Source organism: Sminthopsis crassicaudata, chromosome 3, assembly GCF_048593235.1.
Source record: "Sminthopsis crassicaudata isolate SCR6 chromosome 3, ASM4859323v1, whole genome shotgun sequence".
NCBI classification, from domain to species: domain Eukaryota; kingdom Metazoa; phylum Chordata; class Mammalia; order Dasyuromorphia; family Dasyuridae; genus Sminthopsis; species Sminthopsis crassicaudata.
The window spans coordinates 251,110,504-251,124,110 of NC_133619.1; the positions used below are offsets into that span (position 1 = coordinate 251,110,504).

The 13,607-nt window shown below is 33.4% G+C and overlaps 1 long non-coding RNA gene across 1 annotated transcript; it reads right to left on the reverse strand.

The window, feature by feature from the left end:
• Positions 1-614: 614 nt before the first annotated feature.
• Positions 615-4,817, reverse strand: LOC141559456 (uncharacterized). Its single transcript, XR_012487428.1, has 2 exons — positions 4,742-4,817; positions 615-2,221 (listed from the first exon to the last, which is right to left on the reverse strand). It is a non-coding gene; the product is annotated as an uncharacterized LOC141559456 (long non-coding RNA).
• Between the last annotated feature and the right edge of the window lie 8,790 nt (positions 4,818-13,607).

Below are 13,607 nucleotides of genomic sequence, written 5' to 3' on the forward strand. Positions count from 1 at the left end.
CATGCCATTCTTTAGCATGATCTCTTTCTTCTCCCCCTCTTCCTTATCCCCTCCCTTTCCTTCTCCTTCTCCCATCTGCCAATATGATGATTAGGGGGAAATGGAATCCTCAGTAGTAGCAACAACAAGAACAAAAGCAGATGGGTAGGAGTGAGCCAGAGGGGTCAGTGGAACAAGACAATACTGGTTTGACATAGAGGAGTCTCAATGAGACTAGAGAAGTATTGATGGCAGAAAAATTTGGAGATATAGTATAAGAAATATTCTAATTCATAAACAGCCTAGTTTCAGTTCAACTCTAACTAACAGAGGTCAAACTCTACTTGTGTAACCTTAAAATGTTAATAACTAAATATGAATTGTAAAGACAGCAGGACATAAAATTATAGTGGACTTATAGCATCAAGACACCAGAGCCTACTTTCTTCTACTACAAACAACAAAAAAAGTAGTCCTTATGTTCTGCTTATTGTTCTTTTAACCATCCACAACAGATTTCTCCCTAAAAGAGATTCTCCCCTCTTCTGTGGTCCATCCCTCTTAAAAACAAACTAGACACAGTTTTGGCAGACTAGTGAAATTAGAATTAGGGACTGTTGATGAAGCCTGAGTTAAAAAAAAAAAAAAAAAAAGTTTTATTGATCTCTTGAACCTGAATTAAAGCCAAAGAGTTAAAATATAAATGAACTAAAACCAGCAACATTTTCCAGAAATACATACTGAACCAACGTGTTGTCCTGAAAATACTGATTATCTAAGCCATTTCAAGATCATAGTATTCATTTCTGTGAATATCTTTCATCATAAGATTAATTTCAAAGATGGAAGTACCCAGAAAATAAGCAGGAATTATTCATCTTTCTATAATTCTAATGTGTTTTATGAACATGATTAAAAAGGTGATAGTGTGGTTTAACATGTAGAAGACCTGGATTCAAATCCTTTCACTGATCTGTACAAGTCGTGTGACATTAGGCAAGTCATAACCTCTGATTGTTTCTTATCTAATTCTCTAAGATGAAGTTATAGAAGAATTGCCAATTTGCCTAGGGAGACCAAATTTTCACTTTGATAATCTTAATGTGAAGTCACAGGTCTGGATGAAAAACTAAATTAACACAAAATTCAGCCCTAAATACTTTCATTTATCTGTCTGCCCTTTGTTATGGGATACACTTCAACTCCTTAGGTTCAGTTCTAGTGTTAGAACTCTTTTAAAGAGCATAAATGTAGACCTAAATAATTATCTCAAATTTCATTTGGTGATTTTCTCAATCCAGTTGGGTTAACAATATAATATAATGTTTCCTTTATTGGCTAGCAGGAGTATTTAGGTTATTAAAAACAAACAAAAAAACAAAACAAAACAAAAACAAAAAACAAAAAACAACCTCATCTGCCTAAAGCAGGCCTATTTCTCCACATGAGTAAATTCCCCTTTATTTTAATTTTTAAGGGAAACCGATTTCATATTGAGAGAAGAAAATTTTCTTCCTACTTTAAAATGGAAGACTGAGAAGAAAAGGAAATAGGGTTTTCTTCCTTTTAAATATGCTCAGAGTAATTAGAATCCCAGGTTGATAAATGTTTTAGCTTTAGCAGGAATTCTACAGACCAATTTAAAGTAGCAAGCAGTTTTTATTATAGTACCTTTCTATAAATCTGACTCATTAAATAATTAAAAACTCAAATCATCACCTATCAACCTTTCCAAGCAAACTGAACCTGCTTAGAGCAAGCAATATATGTCTGAAGAGAAAAGTTCCAAGGATTTCCCATTTTCTTTTTCTCTGGAAATAGCTAGACCTTTTGGATGGAAGAAGATTTCCCATCTGGTAGATCTCGAGTCTTCCGAGAAAGTAGCTGGACATGAATGTGGGGCATCACCCCACCTTCAGGAATTGTTGTAGCAGCCAAGAACTCACGAAGTTCCTTGTCATTTTGAAGGGCTAGCTGGATATGCCGAGGGGTAATACGGACTTTTTTGTTCAGCTGAGCAATATCACCAGATAGTTCCAGTAACTCTGTGGTCAGATATTCCATCACAGCAGCCAGAAAGATTGGGGCTTCAATACTGATTCTTTCAGCATAGTTTCCAGTCTTTAAATACTTATAGATTCGACCTATTGGGAACTGCAAGCCAGCCCTGTAAGATTTAAAGATCTTGAAGGATGGATTTTTCTTCTTATTTATTTTGTCTGATGTAGACATGTTCATTTAGCTGGGAAAAATAAAAAAGCTTACTTATTCCTATGACATTATAAACATTACCCCAGTATTTCTCTACACAGAGAATCACAGAGTTTGTTGATACATCAGCAGATCATAGAATCATAGAGCTAGAATATATCTCAAGGTCCATTGAGTCCAATGCTCTCATTTTGCAGATAAGAAAAACTCAAGCACACAGGTAAGGAACTTGAGGTTAAGGAACTTGACTTGTAGTGCTTGAAGTGAGATTTGCACTCCGATCTTCCTGGTTCTAACTATAGTGCCTTATCTACTATACTATATTTCCTCTCTAGATCATCTAATCAAACCCATCCCTGAATGGGAATTTCGTCATAGTATCCCTGAGGAAAAAAAAAAAGAAAAAAAAAAAAAGGTCCATACAAGTACTGCTAAAAAAAGAGGTTCTTAATTTTGAATCCATGAAAAATTTTAAATGTATTATTTGATAGTTATATTTTAATATAATTGAGTTTCTTGGTGACTTTATGCAATTAAAAATATCATTCTGAAAAGGGGTCCATAAGTTTCACTGTCCTTCCAAAAGGCTACACAACAAAACAAAAAAAATTCAAACACCTATATTTGAAGATTTTCAAGGAAGAAAGGCAGAATAATTTCCTTTTTGGAAATTCTATTTATTAGGAAGGACCCAGGTGGTGCTTCAGCAGATAGAGTGTCAACCCTAGAGTCAGGAAGACTCATCTTCTCAACTTAAAATCTGGATTCAGACACTAGCTGTGCGACTCTGTCCAAGCCACTATTTGCCTCAATTTCCTCATCTGTAAAATGAGCTAGAGAAGGAAAAGGACAACCACCCTAGTTTTTTTGCCAAGAAAACCTCAAATGGGGTCATATAAGATTCAGACATTACTGAAATTGAGTGAACAACTAGTCATCAAAATGACTATATCTTTGTACAACTTCTCATTGTTCCCTATACTGCTTCTAGCTGAAGGACACCCAATTCTTTTTCTTCAGGACCCTTTGTACAATTGAAAGCATTCCAGAAAACCCATCTTTTCTTAAGTCAACAAAGTCACCAATACCTTATTAGATTTTTGGCATTATCACCACTGGAGAATAACACTTTCAAGAACTAGGTATTAGAGGGATGGGGAGGCACAAGAAAATAGCTTCTGCCTTCAAGATTCTTGCTGTCTTAAGAAAAGATGGAAAAATCCATTCTAGAAAGCAATTTTGAACTATGCCCCCAGTCACCAAACTGTCCATACCTCTTGACCTACATTCCAAATAAATCAAAGAAAGAGAAATAGGATTTAATGTACAAAAAATGTTTACAGCTGTTCTTTTTATAGTGGCAAAGAACGAGAAAATAAGGGCATGTTTATCAATTAGAGAAGGGCTATACAAATTATAAGATAATGAAATACTTGTGTGTGATGAGAAAAAGTGATAAGGACAGCTTATACAAGCTGGGAAGACTTGTATAAATTATATAAACTGAAGGGAGCAAAGCTAGGGCATTTTGTACCTTTAAGACAAACAACTTTGAAAGACTTTAAGAACTCTAATCCATATAATGACCATGATGAAGCATGTTACCCACTTCCTAAAAGGGAGGTGTTAAAACTAAAAATGCAAAATGAGACACAAATTTGGGGTTGTGGCCAATTGATAAATTTGTTTTGCTGGACTATGTACATTTATTACAAAGGTTTTGTTTTTTCAATTACAGAGGTAGGAGGGAGAGAGAGATGATAAATTCTGTTAATTAAATTTTATAAAGAAAAATAAACAAACTGAGTTTGGGGTAGAGTAGGTTAGGGAGAAGACCAACAAGCAGACTGGAGGTAAAAACCTTCCTGAAAGATTTGAGCTGCAAGTATTTAGAGTCTCCTAATCACGCTTCTTTTGATGACTTAAGATAATTTCTCTCTTTAAGTATTAACTCTACCTTTTCCTGGAATACCAGTTCTTCCATATTTCTCCAAAAGATTTTTCTGTCTTCTATGAACGCTATATTGTACTATCAGTTAGGATACCATCATTTTTTTCTAAAGGCATTTTGAGGAAAAAGGCTTCAAGGGCAGGGACCTATCTCATCTTTTTATTTTCTTTATATCTCTAGTTACTAAACTGGACCCTGGCATACAGTAGTCACTTAATAAACACTTAACAATTTAATCTGTAAATACCTCACTCCCAACAACATATTATTTATTCTTTGTAACTATAATTCCTTCTTTATGAAAGGCCAGATAGAACTACTCAAAGGTTTCATTGCTTCTTGGCCCTAAAGTCTTGGTTAGGAAGTTTAAAAATCAAATTAATTGATAGCACAATTCATTACAGCTCAGGTTGTTGAACCCCAAAAGAGAAAGAATGACTCACACAGTGAGTCTGCCCATGGTAAATTAAGACTTCTTTTACTCTTGAAAACTTCTAGTCTTCATTCTAACTATAGAAAAACCACTTTTAACTGAAATACTTGCAGTGATCCATACACAGAGAAAATTGATTCTCATAATGACAAAGAAGCTGTCCTTACCTGTATTAGCCTGCTCCAACAATAAAAGGAAAAAAAATTAAGGAAGAACTCTAATCTCAAATGCAAGAAATCCTGAACCTGTACTTGATATTTTCCCATTTTAACTGCTTTGCTCTAGTGGGACGTGAGGACCACTCTTCTCCTAGGATGAGAATATTGATGACACCTGGATTATTCAATCCCACAAAGATTGGTCTCAGGTATGAATGTTTCTGAACCATTAAAAAACCTAAAAGGAATAAGTGGGATGCCTATTACAAGATCAATTTCATTGTCTGCTCCAATTAAAACAAACAAACAAACAAAAAAACCAAAACAAAACATTTTTTCTAGGTGAAGCTTTGGTAGAGTTCTACCTACAAAAACATAGGGGACAGGTATGAATGGAATAGGTTAACCAAAATTTAGTTTGTAAGGTTACTTCCCCTCCCCTCACATTTTCTATCTTTGGACTCTGTGGCCCCCTCAAATGTTTATTATTTTTCTTTCACTTACATTTTCTAACTTTGGATTCTATCCTTTTGAATATTTATAATCCAAATTCTAATATAGGAATCTCACTATTTCATTTTAAAGTGCTATCATATTGATTTTTCCTAAGAATCTCAAAATATTCACTCTGCTTTTATTTTTTGGAATGTGCTCTTTTTTTATGGTTCTTTAGGACTAAAAAAGTTTGCTTTTTTCATTCTTCAATTTTGACTTTCATGACTTTTTTTAGTTGAAAAAAGTTTTTAAAAGGGGAATTTAGAAGGACTTTATTCTAACTTTAATTTATATTCAGAGGCTGATTAAGTCCTGCTTACTGAAAAGAAAAACAGATGGTATATTCTTCTCTTTCACTTTTCTTCTCTCAGGGAGAAAGTCAAATATATTTTTGGGTTATCTAGTCACTCTAGACATGACATGTGTATAGATTTTCAAAAAAGAGAAGGAATTTTTCTGTTTCAGTGATAATACATATAGTTGAGTAAGAAAAGAGGGCTGAACCTGAGGATTCAGAAAAGCACATTTAATGGAAAGTAGAGTTTACTGGGCTATTTTAATGAGAATCTTAAAAAAGAGGTAGTCATTTTAGGAAGCTTCTACTGGTAAATAAAAGCTAGTGTAACCCCAGAAGCAAGTGAGCAGAAACAAGATACTATTTTTATTCTGTTCTCAGGTTTTGAAGAAAAGACATGACCCACAAAAGGAATGAGTTTCTTAAGAAGCATTGCCCATGTGAAAGGGGTGGAGGAGGGAATTCCATAAACATATATGGCAATGTCCCCAAACTAATGAGTGATTGGCTTTGATTTGCTGGCACCTGATGATTATACATAGAAAACTGAGATTGACTGTGGTTGAGGAGAAAGTTCATATACTAGAGTGTCTCTAATAGCATTTTAGTGATGTTTTAAAAAACCCAAAACAACAAACTAGAAACAGCCCCCCAAAGAAAAACCAAACAAATAAGTAAAGTAATAATACCAAACACCTAGAAATAAAGTAAATGGCAATTTATTGGGAAATGATTGAAAAAAATTGTAATGTACAAAAATAATGGAATATATTTCTGTGAGAAATGATACATGTGAAGAATCCTGGAAAACTTAGGAAGAATCATATGAAATAATGCAAAGAACCAAGCAGAACCAAGAGAACAGCCTAAGAAATGACCATAATAATGTAAAAGAAAAGTATATCAAGGATATGAGAACTCAAGACAATGCAGTTAGCAGTCTCCTGATTATAAAATGTATTTCTCTTCATTTGATAGAGATGTGGTGGACAATAAATGACAGTGTAACATTTTAGACATCGTTAGTGTATTGGTTTCTTTTGCTTAAATGCACTTCTTTGTTACAAGGGAAGATTCTACTAGAGAGAAACAATACTGGAAATGATGATGTTGGGAAGGGAAAGCATCAACAAAATGTTTTTGGTTTCCAATTCTGGACTTTTGGAAATCTAGAATATTTCTATTATCTCACTAGATGTCTCAAACAGTCCTAATTTCATTATTTTGTTTTCTTTTATTAATTTACTCAGCATTTATTAGATACCTCTATTATAGTGTTTCTTAAAACAAACATAATTTCATTAAAATATTGTTTTAATTCACTCAGTATTTGTTAGACATCTATGGGGTACCTTTTTTGTTATTCGTTATCCAGTCATTTCAGTTGTAATTGATTCTTCATGATCCCATTTGGGATTTTCTTGGCAAAGATATTAGACCATTTTTCTAGTTTCTTCTCCTGTTCACTTTACAGCTGAGGAAATTGAGGCAAACAGGATTGAGTGATTTGGCTGGAGTCACACAGCTGTCTCAGGCTAAATTTGAACTCAGGTCTTCCTGACTCCAAGGATTCCAAGCCCAGTGCTCTAATCTCTGCCCTAGAACTATAGGGAATAGAAAATAACGACATACTTTTGTCCTTTAGTTGAGGGCAATAATGGGCTAAAATGCTAAAAACAGCAAGCATGTATATCTTTAGCTTTGCAAAGCACTTTATATATATTATCTCAGTTGATCCTTACAGCAACCTTTTGGAGGAAACAGTCTCAGAGAGGCAGAGGCATAAAAAATGTAAATATGAAAGGCTGGATTCAAATTTAGACCTAAGTTTAAATCTTCTTAAACCCTAAATCTAATAGTTGGTTTCTTACTACTACAGACTATTTCTAAATAACTAGACTACAAATATAGTAATACATTGATTATTATATTCTCAGGAAACAAAGCTGGCCTTTTAACTAAGTTGGCCACAGCAATGACAAAGTTGGGGCCTTGGTTTCCTTAGTGCTTAGTTGACATAGAGTCACATTCCCAGGACAGTCTGCCCTACGATCCTGGAAATGAGGGTGCTGTTTGTGGATATGTGCATAACCAGGAAGCTTCTCTATCACTGGGCAGCAGGTTTGAAATGATGCTTTACAGAAAAAATACAGGATCATGGGGTCATAGATATATAGCCAGAAAAGTTGTGGTAGTAGTATCCAAAGAAATTGTTTGTAGAAGCTGGTGGTGTAGATACTAACAGTGGAAATAATTGAAAGTGAAATTTAGAGGTCTGGATTTGGAGGGCAATGACAGTGTAGAGCTGACAGAAAACTACCGTTCCCAAAGATGCAGCCTGTTGTATTTGAAAGCCACTTCCTAGACACATCCATTTCAAGGTGATTGTTGTGCTGGAAAAGAGATATCAAAGAAATAGCCCAAACCCAAGCTCAGGTTTTCTTAGGCAGGACATGGTCAAAATCACATATAGGGCCTATGGGAGACACGTCCAAATGCTTTTTATCCAACCAGAATTTCAAGATGCAGCTCTAGACTTGGTTCACGATTCATAACTAGAATGGAAGAAAGAGGAAGAATGGTGGTTTAATTCCTTTTGTAAATCCAATGAGTCTTCAGTTCCTCTAGTTCAACAACCAGCTGGGGTATTCTTAGTTAGTAGATAGCAACCCCTTCAGCACTGCTTGAAGCTAGCACCAAAACACCCAAGAGATTGGCCAGAATAGGAAAGGCACTTCAGTATTTATTCAGTGGAAGGGTCCTGATAGGTTCTTTTAACTTCGTTAAAATGTTTGATGGTTTTTTGTTATACAAACATTTTTATTTGTATGTGATCAAATCCATCAAATTTATCTTTGATGATTTCCTCCATTGATTTCCTCCATTGCTCTAAATAATTAAAAATATGCTTTTTCCACATATGGGATAAGTAAGCTATTCCAATTTCTTCCTTTTAATTTTTTTAACTTATGGAATAAAATAGTTTAATAAACACGAAACTGCAAATATATCATTTATAACTTGTTATTCCTCTTAAATATGTAATAAAGTTATCATGTAATTTTCTTTCTTTTTCTTCTCCTCTTATCCCCTCCCCCTAGAGATGGGTACTATTAGACACAAATATATATTATATGTAAAATCATCTTATACATACTTCTATTTATTAGTTCTTTCTCTGGATAAAGATAGCATCTTCTTTCATATGTCTTTGTAATTAATTTGGATATTTACAATAGTTAAAATTACTTATTCACTTAAAATTCTTAAAATATTGCTGCTACAGTATATAATTTTCTCTTGGTTCTGCTCATTTCATTTTTCATTATTTCATACAAGTCTATCTATGTTTTCTAAGATCCTTGAGTTCATCATTTCTTATAGCACAGCGATAATCACAATTCTACACTATATATATATATATATATGTATATATATATATATATATATGCTTGTTTAGCCATTCCCCAATTTATAGGCACCCCTGAAATTTCCAGTTCTTTGCCACTACAAGGGGAATTGCTATAAATATTTTAGAACATATATATATTTTTTTCCTTTTTAGGGGTATTGCTGGGTCAAAGGGTGTAAGTAGTTTAATAACTCTTTGGGCATAATTCCACATTGCTCTCCATGATAGTTCCCAATTTCACCAACAATGAATTATTGTTCTAATTTCCCACATTCTTTCCAACAAATGTTTTTTCTTTTCAATCATTTTTGAAAAATTTCCTTTTGAAAAGGAAATGTGCTTTCCTTTTCAATCATTTTAGCCAATCTGATAGGTATAAAATGATTTCTCTAATCAATAATTATTTAGAGCATTTTTATATTGCTATAAATTGTTTTGATTTCTTTAAACTGCCTCTTCATATTCTTTGATCAATTATCAACTGGGGAATGACTATCAAATGGGGAATCTTATAGATTTTGCAAAGTTCCTTATTTATTTGTGATAATGAGACCTTTATCTGAAACATTTCCCATAATTTTTTACCCAAATTTTCTGCTTTCCTTCTGATATTGGCAACATTGATTTTATATGTATGAAATATTTTCAATTTAATGTAATCAAAATCATCCATTTTATGTCTTGCTCTCTCTTTATTCATAATTTGACTATATAATTGTTAAATAATATGTTCCATGTTTTTCCAATTTTTGTGTAATTTTTCTCTTTATATGTATGGTGGTGTATCCATTTTGACCTTATCATGGTAAATGTCTATGCTCAATTTCTGCCTACTGCTTTCTGATCTTTCCAACAACTTTTACCTAATAAATTCTTATTGCAAAATCTTAAATCTTCATACTTGTCAATTCTAATTCTTTCTGTTAAGTCTGTATATACATACACCCATATATATACCTCACCGAACCAATTGAAGCTTGTTTTAGTATATGATCAGAATATCATATTTTGTCCTAAACACAATCTAAATCTATTGTGTCCACATGGTTATCTAGCTAATACAATAACATCTATTATAATTCCAGTGTTAATAGTTTCTCTAATTGTATGTTTATTTCTATGGTTTTCTTTTTCCAGGGGATGGTCCAGCAAGTCCTCTCTTGATTGACTTTTATGATTAAATCATTGTGACATAAATTGGAAAACCTTTCTTTATTCATATCATTAGTGTTTTAAATAGCTTGTATGTCCAAAGCAATCCTAACAGACTTTGAATGGAAAATGCCATCTCTATCCAGAAAAGAACTATGGAAATTGAATGTAAATCAACACATGCTGTATGCACTTCTTTTTTCTGTCTTTTTTTCTCTCTCGTGATTTTTCCCTTTGTTCTAATTTTTATCTTCCAACGTGATTCATAAATCAATGTGTATAAAAACAAATTAGTTAATTAAAAAATAAATAGCTTATATGTATCTTTGTAGTTATTGTCATTATCAATTAAGATTTTTAATTTGTTTTTTTACTTGCTTATTGCTGGTATATGATCATGTAAATAATATTTGGAAGTTTATCAATAAATACGGATATGCATATGTATATAGATATACATATATACTCAATATCACTTTTAGCCTAGAAGAGTAGGACTAGAAAGTGGGATTTGCCCCATTTATATAACATTATCTAATATCTGTCTTCCTGAAATAAAACAAAAAAAAGAAAATTATTTCCCTTCTCTACACATGAATTTTTAGTTCCAGAGGACAAATAGATCAGATAAAAACTAGAAATTCCAGAAAAAAGTTTGATAGCAACCACTTCTTTCTCGTCCCCCATGAAATCTTTTGTGCCACCTTCTAATATTCCAGTCTTCCTCCTTGGGGCCATCTGTAAGCATCAAGGATAAGCAGTTTTCAGGATTCTTGCTTGTCTAGGACACCAGCTGAGGGAGAAAGTTAAGTATGACCTCTCCCTCTGCAACAGTGACAGCTGCACTTGGAGTCTTAGGCTCTTCATCATTGCCTTCTGCCATCTGATTGTGACTGGGTTTGAGCTTAGATATCTTCACATTTTCCCATTTAATTTTCAATAAAAGCATTGCCAGTCAGTTTTAAGAGTACTCCAGTACATTCCTCAGTTAAATACTAGCCCCCACTTCTATTCTGTCAACATGAAGGCCTCTCTTCAGATATTGATGGATGAGATTTAAGAGAAACTGCAAGTATGTCCTTGGACATTTTAAGGGTTACATTACATCTGTTGATTTTCTTCCCTGTTTGGAGTTATCTTTTAATCCAGTTGAAGCAAATGAGAGGAAGAAGAAAGAATCAATATAAGTCATATAAAAAGAAACTCAAAAATGATTTGAAACAGAAAGAAAAGAGCCTTTATTTCAGGCTTGTCCTGCCATCTTACTTTACTATTTAAAAATTCCTGATAACCTTGAAAAATCTCAGATACGTCAGTGTGTGCTTAAATTTTGCTTTGCATACCCTAAATAGAGAATAGCACAAGTGAGAATTCATTTGGACTGAAGGGTCTCAGGATCTGACCTAAAGCCTCAGAGGACAATCTGTCTTTCCCCCTCTATACAAGAAAAAGTAGTTAACTGTTTGCCAGTAAACCCCCTAGAATTTCTTTGGAGGTAGGGATTCTGTATTGAACTTATTTTTAGATTACTTACAATGCAAAGCAACATTTAAAAAAAACAACTCAAATAAGCACTCAATAAAAAATTGGTTGGCCGATTGATTGATACTCTGCCTAGAGGGATGATATTATGGGAATTAGACCTTAAAGAGCTTTGTGGAGGTGCTGTCATTCTAGTCTTAGGAGCATTACATGTTAAAATTCACTATTTTTTCACAGAGACAAATACAAGGGACTTTAGACACCCAAATCGAACAATTGCTTTAAACATTTTACTGAATAAGTTGTTTCATTTCCACTGCTCAGAAAAGTTCCACTGGCCTAGAAAGTTTCCTTTTTAGTAATTGATTAAATAACACTTAGTAAATGATACCAGTATCCAAGACTGCAGAATTCTCCAAAGTAGTTTTTATTTCAGACACCATCACAGCATTGCCATGTCTTCTATCTCTGCTGTTTGATCATTTTAGTAATTTTCTAAATCTGAAATCAGACTCTGTGCTAGAAAAGTACTCAACATGTAATTTATTTCAAAGACCATTTAATCTAATCTGAATCTGTATAAGATAGAATACAGTTGGAGAATAGGAAATGAATACTGATGTGTGAAAAATCATTGGTTTTGGAGTCAGAAATCCCTGTATGAATTTTATTAAGTTCCTCATCTACAAAATAAGCAATTTGAATTAAATAATCTCTGAAGTCGCTTCTTGTTGTAAAATCTCTGCTTCTAAATAACTTTGGTACCATCTAAGAACTATAAAGTAATTGGGGATCCTTTAAGAATGCTTGCTTAGAATTTAGGTAAGCACATAAATTATTTTTTACCTTGTAAGAGTTCAGCTTAATTGGGAAGTGATAGTATAGTCTCAGCATGTAACTCCCTTTTAAAATTATATCTTAAACATTAATCTTAAGACAATGTCTTAAAATTTACGCTTTGCTTTCAAAAGTCATTCTCAGACCAATTGATAATAGCAAGAGAAAATTAAAGAGTGGAAATTTTTCTCCCTCCAAGCAATACCCTATACTTCTTGAGTTTGTAGGCAAAAAGTGTTAAAAAAGAAAATTTATGAGGGAATTTTTAAAAGTTCCCTCCTGGGGGAATGTAAATTGTTAGCACTAATATCTGTCTGCCCAAGTTGCATGTACCTTCGGATTCTAATGTTTATTGTGCAATAAGAAAATGATATTTACACACATGTATTGTACCTAGACTATATTGTAACACATGTAAAATGTATGGTATTGCCTGTCGTCGGGGGGAGGGAATAGAGGGAGGGGGGGTAATTTGGAAAAATGAATACAAGGGATAATATTATAAAATATATATATATATATATATATATATATATATATATATATATATATATATATATATATATATATATATATATATATATATATATATATAAAAGTTCCCTCCTGTTCTGGGGTTCTATGAGTGGAGGACTATTAGAGTAAGGTAAGTGTTCCCCCATATCTTTTCAAGCTTGCTCTCAGAAGCTGGTATTACAGCTATAAATAGCAGTAATGGTTTGGCCAAGCAGGGCTAAATGGATCCTTATAAACCACAGTGGGTAGAGGAAGACCCTCCCCCCCACAGCAAGACAGTAAGGCAACAAGCATTTTTATTCTTTCCCTAGATTTCAGGACTTGTGTTAATGGGGAAAAGAACATGAAAATAACTATAGATATATAAGATACACTTATACACATATTAGATGGTTCAAATATCAGTGAGAAAGGAGATCGCAAACCCACCAATAAAATCAGAGAATCCCAGATTCAGAGCTGCAAGGAGATATGGTTGAGTGACATGCCTGAGGTCACACAAAGTATTAAACAGCAGTTATCTGGTGAGTATAGAAAAATATGATTGCAAAAGGGAGAGAGTGATTGAAGAAAGGGTGAGTCTTTGGAAGTCTAGATACTATAAATCATTTGTTCTAAGGATCTTGGGCTTTCCTCATAATTTTGAAACATTTCTTTGCATTCTTACTTCTTGTACATGCTTTTGA